This window comes from Betta splendens, chromosome 9, assembly GCF_900634795.4.
Source record: "Betta splendens chromosome 9, fBetSpl5.4, whole genome shotgun sequence".
NCBI lineage: Eukaryota > Metazoa > Chordata > Actinopteri > Anabantiformes > Osphronemidae > Betta > Betta splendens.
The window spans coordinates 9,757,559-9,783,534 of record NC_040889.2 but is presented as its reverse complement, the minus strand read 5'-3'; the positions used below and the strand labels follow the sequence as shown (position 1 = coordinate 9,783,534).

At 46.3% G+C, this 25,976-nt stretch overlaps 1 long non-coding RNA gene across 6 annotated transcripts in view; it reads left to right on the top strand.

Annotated features, from left to right (window-relative positions):
* The window catches only part of LOC114862844 (uncharacterized), a 127,974-nt gene that overhangs the window by 26,683 nt on the left and 75,315 nt on the right, over positions 1 to 25,976 (top strand). For all 6 annotated transcript variants that reach the window (XR_003787069.3, XR_008695487.1, XR_008695485.1 and 3 more), the window contains one exon: positions 21,918 to 21,999. This is a non-coding gene — a long non-coding RNA (uncharacterized LOC114862844). The remainder of the gene's footprint in view (positions 1 to 21,917; positions 22,000 to 25,976) is intronic.

Genomic DNA, 25,976 nt, shown 5'->3' with positions numbered 1-25,976 from the left:
GTGTAAATATTTGGTCAGTGTTGGTCGGCGTGTAACGCTGGACTTACACTGATGTAATCCTGGAAAACAGCAGACGGTAGCAACAGTAGACGCTGGTACAGTATTTATGCTTGCGTCTGGATAACAGCCCATCTTGGATTCGCTGTCCCGTTAAATCAACAAGTAAGATCATGGATGACTTATCCGCTCAGTGAGCAGTGTCAGTGTTGTGTTCTGTTTTCCTCGGTCCTGGAGAAAACATCATGTTTTATAAAAACTTGCCACAAGTTTGTACAAATCTTTATGAAACTTGGAAAAGGGAACAATTTTATCACTATTTGTTTTTTTTTTCAAAGTTGGCGGCACAAGTAATTAAAATACTCACTCTGCGGCTCATCAGCTGGTTTGCTGCTGAACCTTTAATGGTCCAGAGTGGAGTTGAGCAAACATATCATTGTGCTCCTTGGTTCAGAAGAGGAACAGATTTTCACTGTAAAGTTTTAAGTAGCACAGTCCTCCCATTTAAATTCATTCTTCTCGCAGCAAAGCCTGTAGCCGGTAGCTGCTCCTCAAGACGCTGGTGTGTGTAATAGGGCTGCTTTGGAGGAGCTCTCCCCCAGCTGCTGTGCTAATTGAGGCGCAGAGACGAGCCCCATCCAGATGGAGGGAAGATGCCGCAAATTGATTCCTTGCATTCGTCTTCATTAAGGCCTCTGCTCTGGGGCTCAGTGAAGAGAAAGCGTGAGAAGGGAAGCGAAGGAGGGGGAAGAGAGGGGGAAAGCAGGGCAGTGGAGACCCCCCCCCCCCAGGCCCCAAGGACTCGGCCCTGATGAGGAAAATTCTGGCTCTCCAAAACAGTACATGTGTTTCTCCTTCTGTGTGTGTGTGAGTCCTGAGCTGGGGGAAGGAGGGGAATGTTCAGCTCCAATCATTCTCTATCAAAAACACCTCCGCATGTTCTCAAACTCGGGCTTGGGTTTTGCCTTTCTTACCCTCTTGTGACCCCCCCAGCCTCCGATCAAACCCCACCTTCTCCTCAGCCTCCAGCGGCGCTCAGCCAGCCACTTTCAATTACTCGTTAGCGGGCCTCCACTCACTCGGGGCCCGGAAGGTGCAGCGCTGCGCGGCAGCTCGCTGGGGGAGGCAGAAGTTTCCGACCATCATTACCGATGACACACGAGCACACGAGCGGCCGCTGCCGTATTTGTCTCACTCAGCCGCAGTGATGCAGCATTCGCAATTACCAGGCGACACGAGGGGACTGAGCCGCCTCCTCCACCGACTACAGTAGCCGTAGCGAACGGGCTCCGCGTTTACGTAACCATCCCCTCCAATTGTCACCGTAGCAGCTCCGACCACCCTGCTCCCACTGACATAAACGTAGAGCAGCCTCACGCTGAAAAGAATCAGTAATGAACATGTCGGCATTCTTGTTTTTTTTTTTCCTGAGTATCGAATTTGCACCCAATAAAAAGCTCTTGTGTTTTTATGTGTGCCAGCACGTTGGGAAAAGGCGGATTTGTCAGCGGTGATGAGCTCTGGGAGCGGGCTGCACGGCAGTAACATGAAAGGGGATTTGGGATGGGATGGGCTGGCTGGTAGCTGCTCGCTGAAGGTGGGCAGGCCAGTGGGGCTGCTGTTTGATGTTTCATTCATTATTCCTGCCACGTTACCTGGATTATGTTCCGACTGACTTGGGGGGTTACTTAGGCCTGTCACCAAGCTGTCTGCAAGGGCTTTTTCATTTCACTGTCTATTTCACCCTTACTTTCTCTCTCAAACACACATTCATCCTTTTCTTTGCCTGTCATCCATCCACCCTTCCCCATCCTGTGACATCCTATCACAGGCCCAAATCCTGGTTTCTTTCTCTTGCTCCATCCATCCATCCATCCATCCATCCATCCATCCAGCTCCCTCCCTCCGTCTTCCTCTCTTCCCTCTGTTCTGTGTTGACATTAAGCAGCTTACCGCATGTCTTGTTGCAGGCTTACAGCGTGCTGGACGCAGACTTTTACTGTCACTCGGTATATGCAGGTACTTTGTGAGTCAAAGCCTCTGTGACTACTTCCACTATTCAGGCATCTGACTCAAACCTGGAAACGTCACGCAAGGAGTTTCACAGGCGTCGGATCTCTTCCTCAGCACTAGTTCACTCACTATATACAGTTTTTACATTAATATGTAATTTCTCCTAGTTCCAGGTTTTTACTTGGCTTCTTGGAAGATGTCTGCAGTAGCCGGGTGTCAGAAACTGACAACTACAATGTCTGTGAAAGTAGTTCCTAACTAGTAAAACTGTCTGTTGGACATGGACATGGCAGGTTCTGTCTGAAACACTCTGGTGTTCAGCGTGTAATTTACTCACATCCAACTGTTTTTATTGTTCATTTGTGGTGTTGCCAGGAGCAGCGTGGCAGCGTAGTGGAAAGCAGCCAAGGGGGTCTGTGTGGGTTCTCTCCTGCAGTCCAGAAACATGCAGGCAGGTTGATTTGGGACATTGGTGTGTGTATATGTGTACTGTATGTGTGTGTGTTTGAACAATATTTATGTGCATAAAAGTTCTTATGTTCTTGTTCTTGCTTGTTATGTTATCTTTTCTCTTCTGTTTACTTTTCCATACATTGGGTGAAGATATACAAATATGTATGTCGATGCAGTGGTTCCTGTGCATCCATTTGAATCTAGTTTGATCTGGCGCCTTGCCACGACCTTAGAACAACTTTACATGCCTCCAGAACCTCCCACCAGCGCCTACTGGACACGAAGGCAGTCTTGTATACGCAGATGGTCATTATAGTTTACTATGGAATACAAAGAACATCACATTGTCAACCTTCAGCATCCCTTTATTCCCCCTCTGTCATTCTCTGTTGTTGCTTCCATTTTTTAATCATTTGTCTTTGTTTCCAGTTATTGGATTTACTTGTTTTGTGTGAAGGTCTTCGTTGTGTGCCTGGCGTCAAAGTTAAAAGTAGCATCACTGCCTGTCTGCTTCCATCCTTAATTATCTTCTTCTAGCCGGAGAAGGTCTGAATCTGTGAACCACTGCATGTTTCATTAAATCTACTCATTTTCCCAGCGTGTCTACCTTGACCTGTTGACCTCTTCCCATTTCCTTTTCTCTTTTGCTTCACTTCCCACCACAGTGGTGAGTCTCCCCCTTATCAAAGAAACACATATTTTAAAACATGCTGGGATTTTCTTTTCTTCCTCCCTTTGTCTAAGCCAAAGTAGACGTGCGGCAGAGGAGTCTGTAGTCCTGAATGTCTTGGCCAGACCTTCACCTGACCTGCCTTAGGGACTCCCATTTCCCAGCGCATAGACAGATGCTGACGCACAGATAGCGCGAGGCGAAAAATGAGACCCAGACCGATCTTAATGGCTAGTCCAGGTTCCTCAACTGGCGCACAGTGCTGCCCCCTTGAACTAATGATGCGTGAGAGCGCGAGAGAAGAAACGCAACGTTTCACAAAGGAAAGCATCACACACAAACCTGGTTCACGAAGCTTCCTGGAGTCATTATTTCCATTATTGCCACCATAATGGTAGATTAAAGGGGGGCGTCGGCGCTGACAGACATACACATTGACGGTTTCACTCAGAAACTCCCCAAAACAAACACGGACATTGAAAAGTGACATAATTAGTGGGTAATCAATTTGCAATTAAGTGCGTCGCCTCCGTTGGAGAAAGAGCACACAGATGTTTAATTAGTGTTGATGAAGGAAAGCGCAGACAGACGCTGAGGGTCAGCAGTCGGGGGACAAGTACTTTATGATGATACAAGGCAGGGTACAGCGCATATGTCTTGTTTGCGTTACAGCGTATCAGTTCAGTTTGAGTCACTTCTCAGAATATTAGCATTCACTGTTGGACCATGTGCATTGTGAAAAATGCACTTATGGTGTTAAACTTAGTATTGGTGGTCACATTAATTAAAAAAAATCTGTTAATCGTTATCCTTCGCTGATTTCATTACGCGCTGACAGTAGTAATTCATTACAGCATCTGGCTCTGACCTTTAAAATTCGAATTAACTGGGTTGTCTGTCCTGAGGGTGAATTGTCAGTCAGGGGAACGGATATAGTGCCAAGGTGTGTGTCCTTTATCAGGTGTTAATCTCAAGAAACATTGGAAATAATTCAAGTAATACTGAGCTTTTTAACCACGATGTAAATGCTCTCCGGGTTTCGGGACATGTTCCGAGAAACAAACACCAAGTGCTTTTAATCGAGCCAGAATCTGACCCGAACTGTTAATCTAAGCAGCAACGGTAATGAAGGCCTTTATAGGCTCAGAGGAGGACGTTAAGCAGCAAAGGCAAAAGTTCAGGTTTAAAGCTACAACAACCAGGGGAATACGTGATGAGAATAAACCAAAGCATTATGCGCTGCGTTTGCTTGCTCAGACACATTTGTTGGTTTGAACCGCTGGTTAGCATAACAAGATTCCTCCTGAAGGTATAGAAAATGTGCTTAGGGAGCAATTTTCTGTAATGTGAGCCGGCGCCATCTTGGATTTAGGTTCAGGATCTAGTTCATAATACATGATGCATACGTTGAATAAATAATAGTGACATTGTGAATTGCTCCTGATGTAAATATGACTTTTGAGGTAGGAAAAAATGCAGTCTGCACTTTAATGAATTCACTGTTTGTAAGTACTTCCTCCCAGTCGTGGTTAAGGATAATAGACATGAAATTGAATGATTTTCACAACTTACCATTCTCTGAAAGTGCAGGGTCATTAATTATAATAACTAGGGAGACAACAGTAATAATATGTTCTTGGCCAACAATGCAGAGTTTGATTTGAATATACGTTGGCATCCGTACACTCAGGCACACTTGACTCTGTATTTCATCCTTAAATATAATCAAGTATTCCCACTCTGCGAACCGGCGACAGCCCACGCACCTCATTCACGCTTACATGCAGCTTGGTAAATGTGCCCACTAAGGAAGAGGTGTAGCTCCTCGCAGCGAGTCCCTGGCAATATTAAAACTAAAAAAAAGAAGAAGAAGGTTTAAGGACTGAGATGAAACGAGTCCCGAAAACGGCTGTAAAATGTTTATTGTGCTCCGCTCGCTGAGCCCTTCAAACGTCTGAGCAGGGGGAGGGGGAGACGGGGGAGAGGAGTGGATGATCGCACTCCTCAAAGAACAGACAGATGAGGAGATGGGGGCACAACGTTGATATAGAGAGCTGGCGAGAGAGAAGCCAGGAGGAAAGGGTGCGATTTAAACAAGGCAGCAACAAGCAGCAAAAATAGCCGGCTTGAGCTCGCTGCGAAGAAATAGGCCAGACAGCCCATCTTTCCTACGCTGGCTGCCGCTGTTGCCTTCATTCTTCCTCTGCTGCTTAATTTCCTAACTTACACATTGTCAGTTTTATTGCCTCCGCGGCCCTGAAATACATTTGTCCTCAAGTAATGTAGCGTGCTGCCGTCGCTCTAAGTGATCGTGTTTTTTCTCCCCCACTTTGGATTTTCTTTTATGAGCTCGTGAGCCGGTGCGGCACAAAGAAGCATGATTTAGGAGTGACATTTTGGTGCGAAGTCATAAAACAAGGAGATTAGGAGAGAATTAAGGATGGATCAAAGCAGACGGAGCGACAATGATGGTTTAAGAGACAAAAATACCAGTAATAAACAGGGGATAATGTGTGTTGTATTTATCGAAGTAGCTGGAAAAAGATGTTTCCTCGGGCGTCTTGTAGCAACTTGTTACTTACACTGAACCGAGCCGCAAGCAGATGAAAGCGGAGCTGCTCTCCCATCTGGCCCCGTGGTCCCGTTTTGTATCTGGAACCCTAATCCTGCGCGTTGGAGAGACGTTCCCCACTTCGCCCTGGCATATGTGGAGGCCGCGCCTGGCCGAGCGCGTCATCCGACCTGCCCCTGCATCGGCGTCCCAGAGGATGGGCGCTTGTTCCGCCACACACGGACAAGCTGCTGGGCCTGGCCCACAGCCACTGTCTGCAGCTGCCCGTCAACCCGCGGCCACCTTTTCTCTCGTGCCGTTATTTGGCACAACAAACACTTTGAAACGTGATATAAACATATCTGTGATATATATTATCGGCCGCCCGCATCAGCACTACTCCTTCAGGTGGGAAATTACAGCTTTATTGCAGATACAGCTGATTAATTTGATACTTTTTTTTTTTTTTTTTTTGCAAAAACCCAGTGGGCACATGCAAACTTAGGCCCGGTGTCACATGGCGTCTAGTCAGTGGGCTTTTATTGTCTGGATGTGATTGCATGATAACCCTCATCATGGCAGCGTTGTTTTAGGCCATATGGTTTGACAACGGTGGAACCGCGAGCAGAGCTGCTCTTTGGCAGTTGAAGCAGATGGCGTTTAACTGCTTTTCGCTTGCTCTCGACGGATCGTCATTCGTCATTTTGCTCTTAACTATAAGGTTGATTGAGGCGTGGACCTCGACGGTGTTGCCGTGGCGTCTCCAGTAATTAGACCGTCTGCGCGCGCTCTAGTGGGGGAACTGTAATGTGCCGGTGAAGCTTCGTTTGTGTTGGTGAATCAACATGTGTCCTACTGTTGTGTCCTCTGTGCAAATGCAGCTACTGGGTGGATTTACTGATGAGCTGTTTGCAATACGCATGATATAAACTATTATAATTATATAGCTGGTTCATAGGAGCGCCTTTGATGTTCATTTACCATAAAGCTGCAGCTAGTTAGCGCGGTGTCATTGGAGAGCCTTTATTTTGTAGGAAATGAAACCGTAAACAGCTTGAAGAACGAACAAACATTAAGGTGGTGAAGGAGGTAATGTGACAGTTGCTTCTCCTTATATTAAATTGTTGCTGTCAGGCGCACAAGGTCTGTGGGTTTAGTAGCAGCAGAATATTGCCTTAATTAAATTGTCTTTGAAAACCAATAAAGCTGGTGGATTACATGTTATGACATATAAGGGCAGCTCTTTGTTGGATGTGACAGCCACATGTGGCACTTTTCCTGTGGAGGTGCTCAGTATATCACGGCCAAACTAGCCCCACAGTAGACATTCGCTTTATTTGCTGTCACATCCTGCTTGGCGGCAGCATGGAAATTGAACAGAGCGTGTTACACCGTGTTCCTCGTATCACACAGATGCGGAACACAAGCAGTGGAGGCGCTAATAACTTATCACTTATGCTCACTTTTTTTTTGCTTAATAACATCAGCGCATGGATCATCAGGTGATCCTTGTGGCTTTGGATCATTTTTTTTTCTTATTTCTCCCCGTTCTGAATCCACCGACAGCTGTCGAGGGACCGGATGCTCCGTTTTTCTGTCCACCCCTCATTCACTTTATTCTCATGTCAGATTGTAGTTACCGTCAATCCCGGTGACATTTTGGGGGAAATACCACCATGTCTTTGACTCTGATTCCGCCTGCGCTCCTTGAACCTCTCGAAGCCTTTAGTCACAGGCAACACTACGTCTTTTTAAGGCTGCACAAATCTGCTTTGTGGAGCAAAGCAAGTCCAGAATGGGAGATTATGAAAAAAACAATTATCTTTTCAGAAGCTCTGGCTGGTGATCAGACGCTCCTCCAGTCAGTTTCATCTCCCTCCTGATGAATGACCAGCACTAGGCGGGAAGTACTGCTCTGGCCAAAGTGCAACTGGAAGCTTTGCACCCTAATGGCTGTCATTTGTCCCTGCCATATTGGGTGGCGATTGAATGACTTCATCTGGTTGGATGAGAAAAGGCCATTTCTGGTACGTTTGAAACGATATCTTCAGCGCCTGCGTCAGTCTTGAGCCTTCAGGGTGAAGTAAGTCGAAGATACGATGGCAAAGGAACTTAGAAATGTGCAAGTAACAGCAAAGAATCAAGAACTACACTCAAATAAGATTGGATCCTTTTTAAAACAACACCCCGTGACTTATGTGTGAGAGAATTTGCTCATGTGCATGTGCTTGTACAGTTTTAGCCAGACTAGGCTGTATGGATCGGACTCAGAGCAGCCATGTCTGTAAACACACCCCTCGGCCTCTTCAGATCAGTATTCATGTGCACTGCGTGGTCAACTAGAAAAAAAACATCCTCCGTAAAATCAATGGCTCTTTTACTGGGGTGGAAACCTCGCATTTTATGTCAGTCACATCCCGAGTGGAGCTGTCCGCTGTAAACGCTGTCCATCAATATTCTTGGCAGCGTCCGTTACAGCCGCTCTTGAATAACAGTCAACTGACCCCACCTATCAGCTCGACCTTCACTGGTTCTGACACGCCGGAAAGCGCCAGCACAAACATCATCCTCGCATGCGCGTTTGTCTCCCGCTCATCATGTGCACAACGTGGCCCTTGTCCCGTAGCCTGACCTTAAGCCTTAATCCTCAAACAGCCTTTTCAAGTCCTCACAAGGGTACAAGGCGTGGCCAAAAGTGCGCTATCGGACACAGGCCGTCTGCTTGGCCAGTAATGAATTTACTTCCTCCATCAGCATCGGTGAAGGACACCAGCAATAACTCACCGCCGTAACAGAATGGACTCTCCGCCCATATATATCACAGACCCACATGCCAGGTATCATCGCTGCGAGGCTGGCACGTATGCAAAATATATTGGCTGTTTTTTAAGGATATTACGCTGGGAGCAGGAGGAGGAAGACAGAGTGATGTCATTAAGGCGTCCTATGCAAATAGTTGGAAAATGTGCAGTGAGCTTTTGAAAATGTGAACAGTCGGTGGTTACTCTGCTCGTCGTTCTTTTATCGTTCCTCCGTGTCCGAGTGTTTTATGTGCTTTAAAAATTAAACCTCGCTGCCTTTTCAGCAGCCAGCGGCAAAAATACATGTATTGGTTCACATGAGTAGAGCAGTGATGGTCCAATACGGATGTACATCAATTAAAGAGGTGTGGTAATGTTTCACTTTTATAGCATGTGGAGGGAGACTGTCCTTCAACCGCTGCCATACACCTTCACAGATGATGGCAATGATTTCACCAGCTTTCTGCATATTTATTTAAATATATATATTTCAGTCACATTAATAATATCAAGCTATAGACTAGCTCAGGATAATTTGTTTCTCTCTCTGACCTTCTTCTTCACTGTTCTTCTTATTTAAAATATTCCTCAGCTCATGAACACCACACTTCAGGGGGTAGGCAATGTAATGTAATGCAGATTTAGTTTTGACATCCAGTATCAAAATATATAAAGAAACCTTCTTGTTGTGTAACCATCCCCCTTTTAAATGGTGCAGAGTCTGTACTGTTTAATTTTAGATACAGGCAAACTCAATGAATATTCACTTAACCTCAGTTCTTTCTATAATTATGTTCAGAGAACAAGACATGTTATCTTCTGTTACCTTTGCCAAATGGTGGTGTGTTATGTCATCTTCACTTGATTGGTTTTTTTTTTTATACCCCTTGTTTTTAAAATAGACGGTTGAGGCGATGCGTCAACTTGCTAAAGCTGCTAGTTTTTGGAAATCCACAGTTGTGTAGCGTGTGTGTGTGTGTGTGTGTCTGTGTGTGTGTGTGTGAGACACTATTACTGTGGGCTTAGCTCACTCCTACGTCGCATCCTGCTACAGTACGTGGTGTAAGACGGCAGCTTAAAACAAAAGATAATTCTACCACCGGGCGTCAGATTTGAAAATCCTCCTAGATTCTCACAAGGAACAACAGCAGGTCTACACCAGCGTAATCCAATTGCATTACTTACAAAGGACGCTTTGGCTTTACACAACTAGACACCGGCGAGCGCGAGCATCTGCATCCACACGCACACACGCTGACTGTGTTCAAACAAAACAGGCGGTTGTGAAGTCTCCTGCTTTTAAATGCATGACTTTTCTCAGCCTGCGTCACAGGAGGAGGAGATGCAGACACACAAAGGGAAACAATAACATGCTGCCTGTGGTAAAATCATCACCTAATCCGGCCTCAGTTCATGTCTGTTTAAGGCTAAGTGTAGAACATACAACAAACGTATAATTAGCTGGAAGTTTGAATTGAGACATGGATCTATCTTTATGAATCCCTGAACGAGTTCCTTTACAACATGTTTGCTCTGTTCTGGCAGCAGAGAGTAAAACCATTGATTGCCCTCCCCAGCTTGTCTGAATCAATTAAATAAAGTGATCAGGCTTTCTTCTATTGACTTTCATCAACCTTATTGTTGGAAATCTGGGAAATCCTTGAACTGCAGTTTCCTTCATGTGTTCCTTTTTGCTTTGCTTTAAAGCAAAACGAACGCACCAAGAGTAGCTCTAATTTAGTAGTGTTTGTACTTCAGACTGGCTGATAGACCGTATGCAGTCGGACAGAAGAAGAACAACACACGCGGTCCCAGTGGGAATGCTGGGTGAGTGTCAGCACGGACGGAGGCTGTGATTACACTGGAGCGCCGAGCGAGGAGTGCGTCTCCGAAATGGGATCAAGCTCCTGCTTTTCTCTAGCGCGGCTGCTCTCGCCGTCCACAACGTGTACACATACATGCGCGCAGGTGTGATTTGATCAGATACAGAGAAAAGGTTTGCGATACAGACACCTTAAAGCTGTTTGAAGGAGGAGCGACTCCCGAAGCGCTCGCCCCATTTGCTCCTGCTTCCCACCTGCAGCCGCACACGCTCCAGCACAATGTCTTGCATTTCTGCAAACAGATTTCATTTCACTGATCTCGGTTTGCTCAACCAAATCCGGCTTAGAGCGCCCTACTTAGTTTTCCTGAGCAAATATGGACAGACTTACAGCATGCCTGTTTCTTTTATTAACCTGCTGCTGTGAGAATGAGCCGGCGGGGTTAGAAAGGCCTGCGCCGTTGTCACATGGATGAATTTGAAGATGCTGGAGTGTGTGGCGCTCCCTAGGTATAAAAACCAGCTTTGCCGAGCACAGGGAGGAGGAGACGCAGACCACGTAGCATAGCTCTCAGTGCCAGACGACAGCACAGTTACCGAGACAGGAGACTCTTCATTTTGACACAAGTTTGCAAATCTTGCATATTTGAGCGTCCTGCACTCAGTGACTCATCAATAATGAAGTCCCTTGCTGTGAGAAGTTTAAGAAAAGTGCTAGGACAGCCCACTGAATCATTTAATGACTGAGCTGGAGCTGTGACACGGCTGCTTACTGAAGGACATTGACTCTATAGGGCAGCTGTGGACGTACAGTAAGCGGAGCTGCAGGATGAGCCCTGAGTGCTGCCGTTGTAATTTATTATTATTCATGGCCGTTACATTTTCCACCGACTATCACTGTGATAATGTGACACCACGGTGGCGTTCGTGAAAGCGTTCCAAACAGAGTTCATCTCCGAGGGCTCACGCCAGAGAAAGCATCGCCCCAAACTTATTCCCCCACCTGCCTCACCCTGGATCAAGTTTTTGATGAGTTGGCCCTGGTGAGGTGCTGTGCAATCAAATGCATCGCTGCATAAGCCGGCGTAATATGTCCTCGGAGAGAGGAGGGAAGCCGTGAGAGGCCGAGAGCGGGCGGGCGGGCGAGCGAGCGAGCGAGCGAGCGTGTGGATCGATCACGCCGTGACACTGAGGGGCCAGGGTGACCAGCCATGAAATGGTTGCGGTCCCCGGAGCCGGCGCCGCCATTACCCACAGTTCTCTTGTTTTGACTCGGTTTGGGATTACCCCGCGCGCGCATGAGTCACCGCCGCGCGGACGCCTCGACCCGCCCCGGGACACGCGGCGCTGTTGGTTTTAATTGCAGCAGCATCAGATCTAATCTAATCTAATCAGGATTTGTTTCACACCTAGGGTTTCAGGTGAACGCAATTAGGGCCAATTAGCTGTGTCATCTCGCCGAGGTTTGACTTGCACTCGCCTCCAGCTGGAACGAGCACAAAAACCCGCAATGTTAATTAGTGACGCTGTCATTTAAATATTCCAACGACGCCTCTGTAGCGTCGCTCTCTTTGCCCCGACGCTGAATTGACGTGGTCGAGGACCTGTGATTTTCTAGACATCCTACATTCTGCATATTTAATACCGACCGCTTCTTCCTTGATGTCGTCTGAACACGCACGCAGAATTTAGAGTCCCCACAGTCTGAGTGAGTATTTTTCTACTTTATGTTGGCAAAGGGAAATGTTTATGAGTACGCAGTTATTCAGTCAGAGGCTGCACACATTCTCTGAGTAATGGAGGTAAAGTATGTGCAGCTATTAACCATTGTAAATTTCCAATGGACAGTTTAAATCCTCACCTCGCAGGCGTTTATCTGTTTTCTTGTCTTTGCTGAGCTGCAGATAGATCCCTGTGTTTTTTTCGTTAATGTTAAGGCTTCACAGGCGATGTGCTTCACCGCAGGTAGCTTTTCTGTAGGATGCCCTTGGTGAGGAGGCTGCATGGGCAGATGATCCCCCCCGGTGCACACCACGCCATGAATAAGGCATCTCTCACCAGGACGCAAGCCTCAAGTTCGAATGATTAAGATTTCACTTGTCTGCGGCGGCCGAGCGCTGGTTCTGATGCATATTACAGCAGGGCTGTTTCTAGGAACGAAGGCAGGCGGCCCTAGCCAGCGGTGGCACTGGAATCATACACACTCCATCAACAATCTTCCCCGGTGGAGGTTTATTCCAAGGTATTTGCCCTGCTAGGAACATTTAAGTTCCATTCTGCTCGCTCCGTTTTTAAATGCATTTATTTCGCTCCGCTCTCACATGCCTTTCTCCTTCGCCGTCTGGGGTCATTGTGCTGAACATTTCATTTTTCAATCAACGACTTCATGCAATTTACTTTTAGAGGCTCTCAGGGGCAAAGTGGGGCCAGACAAAGAGGAATTCAGCTCTTTATCCTCCTGTGTTTTGTCCGGGCGTTTATTGTGGCCACCGTCACTGTCTTCAGGACCCGGAGCTCATAGGTATTCACATCATCGTGTTGTGGAAATTACAGGCTCACCAAATGCCTGAGTGATTCACCATCACACTTTTCATTAAAATAAGCCAAGGACCACAAAAGGAAAGGGGAGATAGGAGGAGGCGGAGCGGGTGTGGGGGGGCGAGTAGTCTTTCCATCAGCAAGACTTCTCATAAATATTGTAATTGTGTAGCTATAAGAAGAAAAAAGAGCAGTTGTGAGCCTCAGTGTTGTGATTGAGTGAACGCCGTCTCGCCTTTTGAACGGACTGAGCTCGAACACCGGCGGCGGCGGCGCCGCCTGCAGACGGCACGGGCGGAAACAAAAGCGCCGCCTCTTGTATTGCTCCCTCCCGCGTGAAACCCCCAGCGCCGTTACTTGCTGATCTCTGCTGACTTGTTACATTTTTTTTTCCTGAGGTTTAACAAAATGAACTGCGGGAACCCCAGGAGATAAATGTAATGGAATGTGGTAATGCAGCATACCTAAGGCAGATTAATCAGATCAAGCCAGCTGAGTTGCCAGAAAAGCAGAGCGTCCGGCCTCTCCTCCGCGGCCGTCTCAACTCCTAATGTAGTTTAAATTTGCACAGAGAGCCCCTCCAGCTCCGGGGAGCCTCGGGTGTAAGCAGTTGCCTAAATGAAGCACCAATCACCCAATTTCCAGTCTCTCCCGCAGGGCTCGGATTTCACACCGCACTGGCATGTTACCTGCCCATTCAAGGCCGGAGCCCTGGTGAGTTGTAGACACACAGCAAGAGGCAGAGACAGAAATCCTGTCTTGTCTGTAGGTTTTTCAGAATTACATTCATTCGTCCTTCATGTCAAAGTGTGGGGTGTGTTTTAAAAAGGTTAAGTGAAACACTGGATTCTTCCATGGGCGGCTCACATGACAGAAAACAAACAATGATGATAAATACTGAGAAATAACTCTGAAGTGCGAATTAAGAGTCACTGCTGCAATCAGGCATTTGATAATTACATTTCACCTTTTTCTGCATCAGTCGACCAAATGTTTCATGTTTGGCATCAGGTTAAACGTAGTAGCATCCAGCGTATAAGAAATTAAAATGATCAAAACATTACTTCGGTGCGTGGCAAGACAATTTTATTTCCCCAAAATTCAATTCTGGGAGTTCAAGAGAGGCCGAGCACAATGAAGAGGAAGGTCACAAATGCTCATTGTGGTTGGTCTTAGAAGTTTTCGCCAAAAGAGGAATTTGCAAATTGCTTAAGAGACTTCTCATACAAAATTGATTACACTTCTCTGAGTAAAGCAGAATCTGATTGCTTATGCTCTTTGACATTTTATATATATATATATATATATATATATATATAAACTCTTTTCATCCTTCAATTATCCTCTGATGTCTTGACAGGAAGCGATTAACAACCTAAATTCCAGAAGCTCTCAGACTCAGAAGCTTTCAGCCAAGTTACTTCATCCAATAAATGGTGGAAAAAAAACCTGCGCAACCTTGAGCTCTCGTGCTTAAAAGTGCAACACGAGCCACACATTTGCAGGATTTCAGCTAATTTAGCATCAAATGAACTTGACTCGGAGCCCATAAATATTGCACACATGTACTAAGACTGCATTAAATTGTGATTAGTCGCAGTACACGCTTATTAATTCATATGTGTGTGTCAACCAACACACAGATAGTGAAGCGGTCAGAGGCCTGTATGTGTGCGATAAAACAGACATACAAGGAGTATATTGACGCAAGCAGGGAGTGTTTTGATGTTTACTCGCCCTCCTTTGGATTTGTGGATACATTATTCTTAATTATTTTAATATTCATCGCTGTGGGCTCGAAGCAAGCTTCACGTCTGTGCCTGGTTTCTGCTCTCTGCGCGCTGCATGACAATTAGTGTGTTGCATAACCACTAGCCAGCCTCACACCCACATACACACTCATGCACAATCAGAAAAGGGCACAGGAAAAGAGATAGAAACATAAACATACAAACAGCAAACCCACTTCTCCTCCTTCAGTGTTATTGCCTCCATCTACGCTGAGCTGCAGCCCTTTGTCAATGCGTCTCATAGTACAGTACTGTATGCATAGAAATGCATTGAGGTGCTCGCCGTTGTTGATGTAGCAGCCGTGGCCAATGGTGATGATGTTGTAAACACAAATAGTGAAGCCCATAAAACTCTGCCCACATCACCAATAAAACCGGAGCTCTTCTGCTCGAGCCAGTCATCAGCTTATTAGCACAAGAGCCCGTGCGTAGACTGGCGACGGTGCCTGTGTGTGGGTGCTGACTTTGTGTGGAGGCTCACTTACCTTTTCTAAGAGGATCTCAATCAGCTCACTTTGATGAGGAGAAGGAATGCGAGCTTGATGGTGTGAGACAGAGGGAAGAGGAGGCCGACTAATGGCCAGCAAGGAAAAAAAACACAGCTCGCGTTAATGAAAAGAGGGGGGAAATGGAGGCAGGGAGAGAACCCACCGCTGAGATGGACCTGTGGAGACAGACAGACAGAGGGCGGACGTGCGAGAGAAAATAGGAAGGCGCATAAAGGAGGCCTGCTCTGTTCCCTTGGTGATCTGAATCATCTTTATTGGCTGGATGTGCTGCTATGCTAGTAATGATTAGTCTCCCTACGAGACTGTGAAGGCTCGTGTGTGTAGCAGGAAACCAATATGAGCCATGTAAATACCTCCCAAAGCAACATTTTTTTGGAGCCGTTCTGAACATCCTGATATTTATTTATTTATTTATTTACTTCGGTCTGCGGCCAAACGCTCCATTGCTATTTTAGGTTTTCAAATAAGTTTTCAGAAAATTGAATCCGGGGCTAAAGAATTGAAAGCTGCGAGCGGCACAGCTGAAGCAATCCACAGGCTGTGAATGAACGTGTTTATGGGAACATGACAGATCAAATCCAATTGCCTTTTCTCTGACTTTGGACTGTTGCCTATTCATGTCAAAGAGGAGTTTAATGAAAGTTTGTCTGGCAGGTGAATTTTTTTTTAGAGGCACTTCAGAATGCAAGCGTGGCGCCGGAGATTTTGTGTCTAAAGAATGAAGACAGAAGCGAAATGAAGTTGGACCATGATTTATTTGTTTATTGAAAGGCGTATTGACTGTCTCCTGCCTCGAAAAAGGCAATTCATTTCATAGGGTGTGTGCCTTCCATAAATACAAGCGCGGCACGCGTCTGTTTACTCGGCCTTTCATCCAGATTTCTCTCTACAAGCTTACTGTCAGCCTCCCAAAGAGCATTGTCTTCTCAATAAACAGCATTAAAAGTTGCTCAGGCAACAAAAGATAAAGGGACCAAAGTGGAAAATCTTGCCTTTAAATTTCCTCCCTCTCCTCTTTGAGATAAACATAACAGGTCTAATAGGAAATTTACCCCGCTTTCTTCATACTTAAATACATTTTTGCTTACTGCTTCTCTCTTTGACCAAGAGCAGAAGGAAATAAAGGAACCTTTATCTCCTGTGAACACCCTGGCTTGTCTTTTTAAACTGTTTCCTAAAGCCCTTGAAAAATAATCTCCATCAGTGGCGAAGCAGAAAACATGGGAATCTTTGTAATCTAATAGGTCTTGCTATTAGAGGGTTTCTACACGACTTGGAGCAGACTGATGTGTTTTTGGTTGGGCAAGAAAAAAACATTTGAAATGCAAATCAATTTTTCAAATGAAGCAGGCCCTTTCATATTTAGCACACATAATATCTAATCTCTATTTGATTTCACATGCAGGGGCATATCTAAGTGAAATCAAATAATCTTTTTAAACTCCCCCACTACCCCAAACATTTGGCACTGGATTCCAAGGCAGGGGGCTGAGTGGACTGCTAATGTGCTGCCAATTGAGATCTTAAGTGTCCTTTCACACTCTAATCAAATTGATAAGGTGATCCTACTGCAAGGGCAATGCTGCCGTCCTCTAATTTGTAAAGTCCTCAGCCCCGCGTTTCTTTTCTCTGTCTCCTGACTCTGCACGCCAGGTGATTTAGTTAGGTTCAATTCACTCGCTGTAATAGAAATAATAGCTAATATGCATAATAAGAGCACATGAAATATTAAAACCAAAGATTAGGTTGCTGGCCTCTGCTTGTTTGAGCTTTTTTATGGGTTTTTCAGTTGGTTTGGATTTACAGCTCGCCGTGAGACAGTTTCTATTCACGCTGGTCATTCTGTCACATGCCAACATGACTCCACGCAACTAAAAGCAGCTTAAGCCCTTTCAGAGAGGAGGCCTGCTGGTTACGGGCGTATGGGCGCGCAGGTTGTATCAGGCCAGCATTTAACACGGGGAACTGTGACGTGGTTTGAGACTTGATATGAGCTGCGATGTTGCCGACTTGCATCAAGTGCGATGGGGACAAGATGGATTATCGTCACGGCAACAGGTGGGTGACGACAGGCTGGAGGAGAAACCGGACACATCAGCTCTGGAGTAGGAAGAAGCAGCTCAATAGAGGTTCGAACTACAATAAGACTTTCTGGAGTTTATTTTAGTTCACATTGGATGAGAAGTGGCAAATGCTGCGTCTTTCATTTGAGGTGGTTATAAATATGTCTTGAAATAAATGCTAATGTTACGTCGGCTTTTTTAATCCTTGCTATGTGGACACACAAATTCCTAAAGGGTACAAGTCAAGTTAAATTTTCTTTGTTTACAGCTGCTCTTTATTACAAATCACAAATGGACTATTAGCTCCTGCTGCGTGTGCGGCTACTGCAGATGTAATATTTATCTTGAGCATTAGCTTTTGGAGGAATAGTTTTCGTGTGCCTGTGTGGATAGAGGTAGCACGTTTATATCATGTTTCTTACCTTCTCACAAAGCAACTAATATGTCTGGCTGCCGTAATCTCTCCATCTTACACCCTTTTTCGTCCGCCCCCCTTCCTCCATCTTTCTATTCTTATCCAGGTTTCTCTGAGGTCTGCGTCCTCTGAAGTCTCAGATTGTTTGTCTCTCTGTTGTTCTAAGATAAAGCCACCTTTCAGTGTTTCACATCAAAGGGTGAGTTTGCATAATGTTAAGACTGCTGGAATAGAGTAGGGAGGGGACTATCTGAAGTGCTGACACACTCCCTGAAGTCTCATTTAACACTTAAAGTATTCATCCTGACCATGACGCAGCTGGATGTTACTGTATGTAGTCATGTCTGTCATTACGTGTGCTTGTCAACAGAAGAAGCCTTTTTTTTTTTTACTTAGCACTGTATAATACATTTGCTCGAATTTTCACAATACTATCCCTTTCAGATTTATTACCACTTATAATAATAATCACTTATTATAATCATTCTGATGCTGATTGATGGTCTTTTATGTGATTCGTCTCCATTTAATGAGATGTGAGTGGATGGGATTTAAATTCCAGCTGTTGGTTAATAACAATGTCATTTGGATCAATAGCCACTGCAGCTTTGATTATTGTTTCCGGTAATGAATGTCTTGAGGAGCACAAAGATAGCGTTACGTCAGTAAAGTTTATTGCTTTGGAGACAAGTGGTTCAAGGGGAAATTGGAGTTACCGTCATGTAGGGAATCAGCGGATGAGGACGGGTTAAGGGGTTACATCCTGTTGGAGCGTGGTCTGTCAGTGGCCCTTGGCTGCACGCTGAGGAAATTAGTCTCTGTGTTGGTGCGGTGCAGTCGTCAGTCGTGAACACCTTAACAACACACACGATTGATTTGGTTTAATGCAGATTTGCCGTTGTGGAAGCACACATTCTTCTAAAAGAGCCACGCGGCCTCTCAAGCCGTCTTCCAGAGTTTTTTGTTCCCTTCATTCACAGTCACCTTCTTGGACTTTCACCAGCTTGTACACCTGATGAAGGCTGCACTTAATCCAAATGGACAAACTCCGAGGCTGGGTGAGAGCCCTAATACTGTTAAAAGGCCTGTCCATTAGTTCGCCTTTTGCATGTCTTTGCCATCTTAATATGATGAATTTTACGTGTTGGGATAATAGTCCAATCTTTTGTGCTCGTCTCTCCTCTGGGGCGTTCATAGGGATGAATTTAATAGAAAATGTGAAGCCTCTTTGGAATAATGATGGGCTAGATGGAAAAATCATGAAATGTAACATATGACTATGAAACGGCAATGAATAAATGATACGATGGCACTCTGACCAGCGAGTCCCTGCTACGTGCATACCTCGGGGGGTGTCACATTGAAATCCTTGTTATTCTGCAGGTAAAACTAATATAGGAATTGAAACTTTAATATTTTCTGGCAAGCTTAATCATAGCGTAATGAATTATAAAGCTGCTCAAGGCAGCCGAGTATTACTAATAAACATATTGGACAGGAAAGGACATAGCTCACGCTGCCATGAGCAATATTTCAAGATGGATTTCAATCTCAACTAAGCTTTATGTGATTCAGGTTGTTAAGAACTCACTTGTTTAATTTTACATACCAGCAAATATATCTGAGTGATTTATAAGCCAGCGTAAGCTGAGTCATCGTAGACTTACTCATAAGGGAGTGGTGGACAGAACCTCCTCCAACTGGACATCAACAAAACTAAGGAGCTGGTGATGGACCCACTTGAGTCCTGTCATCCCTCTCAGGTTTAAAGAGGAGGATGTGATTGAGTAGAAGTGTATATACATGTACATGTATGTGTATTTGTAATGTATTTATGTTGATAATACTTTGCTTTTTTATTTTTCTATTTTCAGTCTTCCCCTCTGTCTGTGAAAGCAAACATGAGTGGGCAAAGCAATTTCCCTCAAGGATTCATGAGGTTTTTTGGATCTTAAGGTTAGACTCAGAATGTGTCATCTCCAGGTGTGTTCACTGTATCCCCTAACAGTCGTAATACTAATAAACTTATACACGATCTTGAATTGAGCCTGTCCAGCCGTACTGTATGAGTCGCACAGAAACAATTTGAGTTTACCTCCCGCAGTTGGCAGCGTTTGCCTTTGTCTGCCATTGGCAGTGCCGTGAACCGTGTCACCTAACTGTCAGACGTTTTGGGCAGAGGAAAGTGGCCGGTCTCCGAGGGCGACGGGCGGCGGGATGATTAGGAATTCAATGTGCCGAGAAACATTTCTGTCCTTGGTGAAGGCCCGCGGTTTCCATTAGGAGGTCAACAAGCGGAACATTTAAATCTACCTAATATAGTGACCTACACAAAGAGGACAGCCCCACCGCGCCGCTGTCCAAATAAGACTTGTGCTAATTAAACTCGCATGCGCGCCTTCTCCTAATCTAACCCTCCACTCTGATCTGTGGCCGCCAGCGGGTTGATGAGCGACTGAATGGCTGCTGCTGTGGGCGACGAAAGCCAAACAAGAACCTGTTTCACACATTTCATACAAGTGGGCGCGATAAGGTAGTATTTTTCAAGGCGAGTTTAGGTGAGATCCTGCCACATGTTACTACTATTCTCATTATCCTCCACTTTCCTCATGTAATTTTCCTCTGTCTTTATTTGGATCAGTCACATCACCATTTTTTGCTTTTTATTGTCTATTCCGTCAACCACATTCTCCCACTTTCTTCATTTATCAGTACATCGGCCTCCTCCCTTCTAATCGCTCTTTCTGTTAAAGCACTGAAAACTATTATTTAACCATTATGGTGGAGAACATTAGCAATGCGCCCAGTACATTAGCCCAGACAAATCGCATCTCTTGGTCCTGCAGTTATGAAGAAAACTAAATGAGGAATCAGTTGAAGTGTGTGTGTGTGTGTGTGTGTGTGTGTGTGTGTGTGTGTGTGTGTGTGTGTGTGTGTGTGTGTGTGTGTGTGTGTGTGTGTGTGTGTGTGTGTGTGTGTGTGTGTGTGTGTGTGTGTGTGTGTGTGTGTGTGTGTAAGCCGTTGGTGAACACTACGACAACACGTTACGCCTGTGAGTGTGGTGGGGTTGTGTGTTATGTGTATGTACAGTATGTGTCTGTGGATGTTCTCCTCCTCTGCAGTGGAGGGAAAATGAATCTCTCATTGTGTCAAACACAGAGTAATGTACAGTAAACATGGCTGGGTGCCTAGTCCTCCACATTAGTGTTGTCATTAGGCAGTAATGAGTAAAATGACCATAGTCAGTGTGTAGCTGCAGAGATGGAAGCAGAGCGATGGAACTGTCTGATAATAATACAGTTTGTTATTCATTAATTCATACACTTTTCTGATCTGTCTTCCCATAGTTATTTGTGATTTGGTGCCAGAGCCACAGCAGGTAGATGTTTCTATTAAAGAGAATAAATTAAAAACATCTGTCTCTGCCCTAATAATTCTTTTTTTTATTTTTCATTTTAACACAAACTGAGTCAGGTTTAATTTAGAGACTGTGCTGAGCTTCAAGTCACTTTCACGATTGAAACAAGAAACGCAGCTGATGACCTCTAAGACTCTAAGAGATTAGCTAATAATGGCTAGCATTGGTTCTTTTCAGTAGCATAAACTGCTTTTAGCGATTAGCTCCACATCAGGGCAAAATCCACAATCAGTCACCCGGACGTATACGAGAGGAATCGGGGGCCGATCTGACGAGAACGCTGTTTTGATAAGCTTTCTTTTATGTTTATCCAGTCCTCTCACCTTTTGGATAAAAAAAGATCAATTATTTACTTGACACCAGTTTTAACGATGGGTTTAACAGCCTCTTGCCGGGGATCAGATGGAAAGGGTGGAGTGTCATTGATGGTAATCAGAACTCTCCAGTCGCTTCCTGTGGCTTGAAAAGGAGGTGTGAGATTTGATGGCATGGTTTAATCACCTGCCTCTCTTTCTCTCTAAGAGGCTCCTTATGGTTTTAGCTGCTCCCCAAACCCTGGAGTGGAACCCGCGCAGTCGTTTCCCACTCGCTATCAATTCGAACTATTGCCCTTCAAACGCTTGTTGACGTGATGGTGCGACAGCGCGGGGACGCTGCCGTCTCGGCGCGATGCAGACGGGCTTGTGCGGAGACGGTCTGTGCGGCATGTGGGGAAGGCAATCACAGCAACAAGCGTGTACACAAACCCAAACCGTTAGGAACAATGACACATTCAGATGGAGGCACAGACAGTGTTTTTTAGGGCCAGGGGGCTAAAAGCGTCTGACAGGAGAAATCAAAGACCCACAAGTTCACATTGCTTGTCTGTCTCACTCAGGATTCTCCTGGGAGAAGCTCGCTGCCGAGTGTCAGAACCCAGTTGGAGGGAAGAAAAGTCATTCTTCCAACGCGAGTGGGCGGTAAGTACAAGTGTGTGCGCCTGTGTGTGCGATATTGTGCGCGGGGCTTTTGTATTGGCGCTGCAGTGTGGTTTTTGACAATAATGATGTGGAGCCTTCACAAATTGACAGCGCGCGATAGAGAGAATGAGAAGAAGAATGGGAGACATGACAGGAGGGAGAGTGACAGTGGAGTCGTACAGTGGAGCAGTGCTGGACGGTGGCAGACACTCCCCAGATTCCTCCTTTTTGCCTATTCCCTCCCAAATTATCTGTCTTTCCTCCGATCCAGGGTCACAGGCTGATGTCATTTAACATAGGTCAGCCGGGTTCAGTGTCACCGAGGAAATGGGGTTAGTCACCATTAACCTCTCCTTTCAGACAATCCATCATCCAGAACCTCTTATGGCCAGAGCTTGTCTTCATTTGAGCAGATTTGAATGTGTGTGAGGGAAATCGAGGCGAATGTGGAAGGTGCGCCGACGCTTCCGTTGGTTTTACGTTTTTTTATGGTTTTACGACGCCGCTCACTTGACTGAGATTAATAAGGACGCCCGACAGAAGCGACGGCGAAGCTACAGAGGCGCAGCCGCGGGCTGGAATCCCCGGGTGGAACCCGGCGTGGTGCAGGAGGACGGTGCCACACCTCCGACGCGCTCCGTGGCCTCGCTTCCAGCGCCGGACGGCGGCGCGGCCATAGGCGGAGCCGTAGGTGTAATGGATTAGCCTGTCTCTGCATATTATGGCGCTTGTGGACGTGCACGCGCGACCTCCTGCGCTCATATTTCAACGCTGGGATGAAAAATGGCCAGCTTTGACAAAGCAAGCCTGATTTGTTCCACCGTCGGCCACGTGCAGCAGTATGTGACTAAATGAAGTGGGGATTTTAAGGTACACAAATACCCCCTGGAGGATTATGATGTAGGATTATCCAACCATGAAGCCGTTTGGGCAGTGACGGTTTATACAGTATGTAACAGGATTAGACGGATCTGATTAATGAAATAGCAGTAATATAATCTCACACGGTCATGAATGTACAGAAGTAAATGATGAAAAGATGATTGATAAAAGATGGTGCCGTCCGCATTAGAGGAGATTAGACTGGAAGGAATACTTGAATATCGGATACTACTATTATTTAAATTACACACTATAGATTTTCTGTTTAATCTGATGATGAGGAAATGAAACTTCACCAAATGACACTTTTATTACTTTCTGAGGAGGCGGGAGATGCATGTGATGCATTTTTTTTTTGGACTGTCAGTGCTTTAGGTGGAAGGCAGCTTGTTACAGTGAGAGAGGAGGCTCAGAGGGTTCTGGGTTCTGGGTTCGTCCGGGGCTCCTGTTTTGGTGAGGTGCCTGGGCTCCGCACAGCTCCTAATGAGCGCCGGTCGCGTTGGGCCCGGCGTCGGGGGAACGCGGCCGTTGGGTGGCTGCATCCTCACACACTGGCAGACGTATACTGTGCATGTGCATGCAGACTGTATGTAAGCATATCTCCGGAAGCTGGCAGGCGACGCGGAGCCAAACTTCTTCCAAATAATTACTTTTTGCTGCGTTTTTATGTGTGTGTGCTTCTGAGAGGAGAACGCTGAAGCTTTTATATCCCTACAAATCCCCTCAATCCTTTTTCCCTCGGTCCTTTCTCCTCATATCTCTTACCAGCCTCCTCTTTCAAACCGCTTGTATCTGCCATACTGTCGATCTCTTATCTTTGTTCACTTTGTGTTATCTTCCCTCTTATTCGTCTCTCTTGTACTCGTGCCTTTTCTCTCCGCCCTCCTCCTCTCCGTCTTCCCCCCTCTCATTATCAGTCTGCTTTTTGTAATCACTCTGTTTTTCCAATTGTTGCTGTGTTTCAGAAAGGGCTCCCATCTCTTGGGGTTTCTCCCCAGTTGTTGCTGGGACTTCACAATGCATCTGTTTCACTAAACGCTGGTGCCCAAAGTAATTAAAATGTTGCTGGAACAAGTGAAGTCCTTGAACCCCACGCCTCTCTCCGCTCTCCTCTCGCTCTGTTGCCATGGCGCTCCAGGCAACCAGTGCGACGTGTGGTGAGCCACCCGCCACCACGTTCCATTACAGAATGAGAGCTGCCGCCTTTGTCTCTCCCCCTCTCTCACGCCGTCTTTCTGTCGCTCTCGAGTGTGTGAGGAGTAGCCTCCACCTCCTTGAATTCAGAGCCCGCAGCGGAACTTGGTTCTGGTGACCAGCTCCTCCTAACCTCGTCAGGTTAACGCGTTTCCTTTATTGGTGAGCACCCAATTAACAAGTAGAAGAGATGGAATCCACCCCGGGCTCAAGCACACAGTCAGGCCAGGTTACATCCTTTTAGATTTAACTGCTGACATTGTTGAGTTGAAGCAAAAGGAAAGAGTTAAAGAGACACTAAAACACAGCATAAATGAAAAGTGTGGTAATAAACCGATATGCAGAACTCCTGTCCCTCCTTTCTGATCCGTGATCTATAACACCAGTGAGCTCTGCTGCGCTCGCTTGGACCGATGACTTTGCAAAGGTCGTGCCACTAACGAGCTGACATCAGCAATCCATCAGCATATAGTGACATAGGGGATCCAGTCCTAATACCCATAAGATAAAACACAAAGCCTGTTACCCCGTGACCTCCTCTGACCTCTGAGCATTCCTCTTCAAACAGCGGTAAAGTACATGACTCATCGCCTCCTCCGGAGCAGGACCCGATTGGCAGCAACGCCGCAGCCGTGGCACGTGTGCGTGGACACTGGCGAGGAGGAGGCCCCGTAGCTCCCCCAGCCCTGGGCAGGCGCTCCGCTTCCTGGAGTCAGACCTGCCGCAGCCAAGCGTGCTTGTGTGGCATTCCATGGCGGCGCTCGGCCTCTTGATCACGGGCTGGCTGCAGCGGAGCCGCCTGCCAAAGGCCCACATGCGACGCCCGGAGCTTGGATCCTGCACAGGAAGCTCCATTTGGCAGCGTTTAATTGAAAGCAATGAGCATATTCTCCTGCGAGCCCTCTCGGCCGTCAGCGGGGGGTCCCTTAACGAAGGACCATGTCTGTTTTCCTAGACTGTACTTTATATTCTGGTACGCCAATAAACTGATACTACACTGGTTTTGAGGAATTAGTGTAATTACTGTAATAAAATGCTAACGGTGATTCAGAACCGCCCCTCAAAGGAACGCACCTCTGATCAGCTCCTGGAACCTCAGACGTCTTTTAGGGCAGCGTTTCTTCTTCTTCTTCCTCATCTGTACACAGAGGGAGGACAAACGGCTCCGTTCTCCTTTGCAGCCACAGAGTTGAAAGGAAACGTGTTTACTTTGGGAAACACGGCGGTGCCTTTTAAGCAGCGTCTTATCACAGGCGCGTGTTTGTGTGCGTGGCGCCGGGCGTCACCCGCTTTGACTAGCGGGTCAGGGGTCGGTGCCGTACAAAGACGTGGCCGCCTCAGTCCGCCCGCCGCCGCCGCGCCCGTGGCTCCGCTCATGTTTTATTCACCGTTCCGCTGGTGCACCTCTCGCTCTCCCCTTATTCAGATGCCAGTCATTCCGGCCATGTTATCTGCAGCCCAGCTCGCCGGCGCGCCTCCCTTCCGTACACTTGCTCTGCTCTTGTTAAAATAGTGAGTCCGGCGAGAACATTCAGATATGAAAGCAGCACTGACACCGATAGCTCTGTGTCGGCTGATTCCTTCCCTGAAGGCCGTGAACTGCACATTAGAGCGTCTTTTCCATACTATTGCCACAGTTTCCTGTTTAAACCACTCAGACAGTTGTCTACATCTCTGACGGAGGATGTTTTATGGCAGGAAAGACTTTATAGCCGGCCTGGCATCCAGATGTGCTGCCCAGATAAAAGTCCCCACTGTCGCTTCCTGTCTTGGTCGTCAGCCACCTAATTCGCTACAGTCATAAACCACAGTCTCCTAATTTACTTTTCCTTTATGAGCCGTTGCTCTGTCGCGTTATCTCCCCGTTTCTACCCCAAAAAAAACCCTACTTTCAGTGGCTT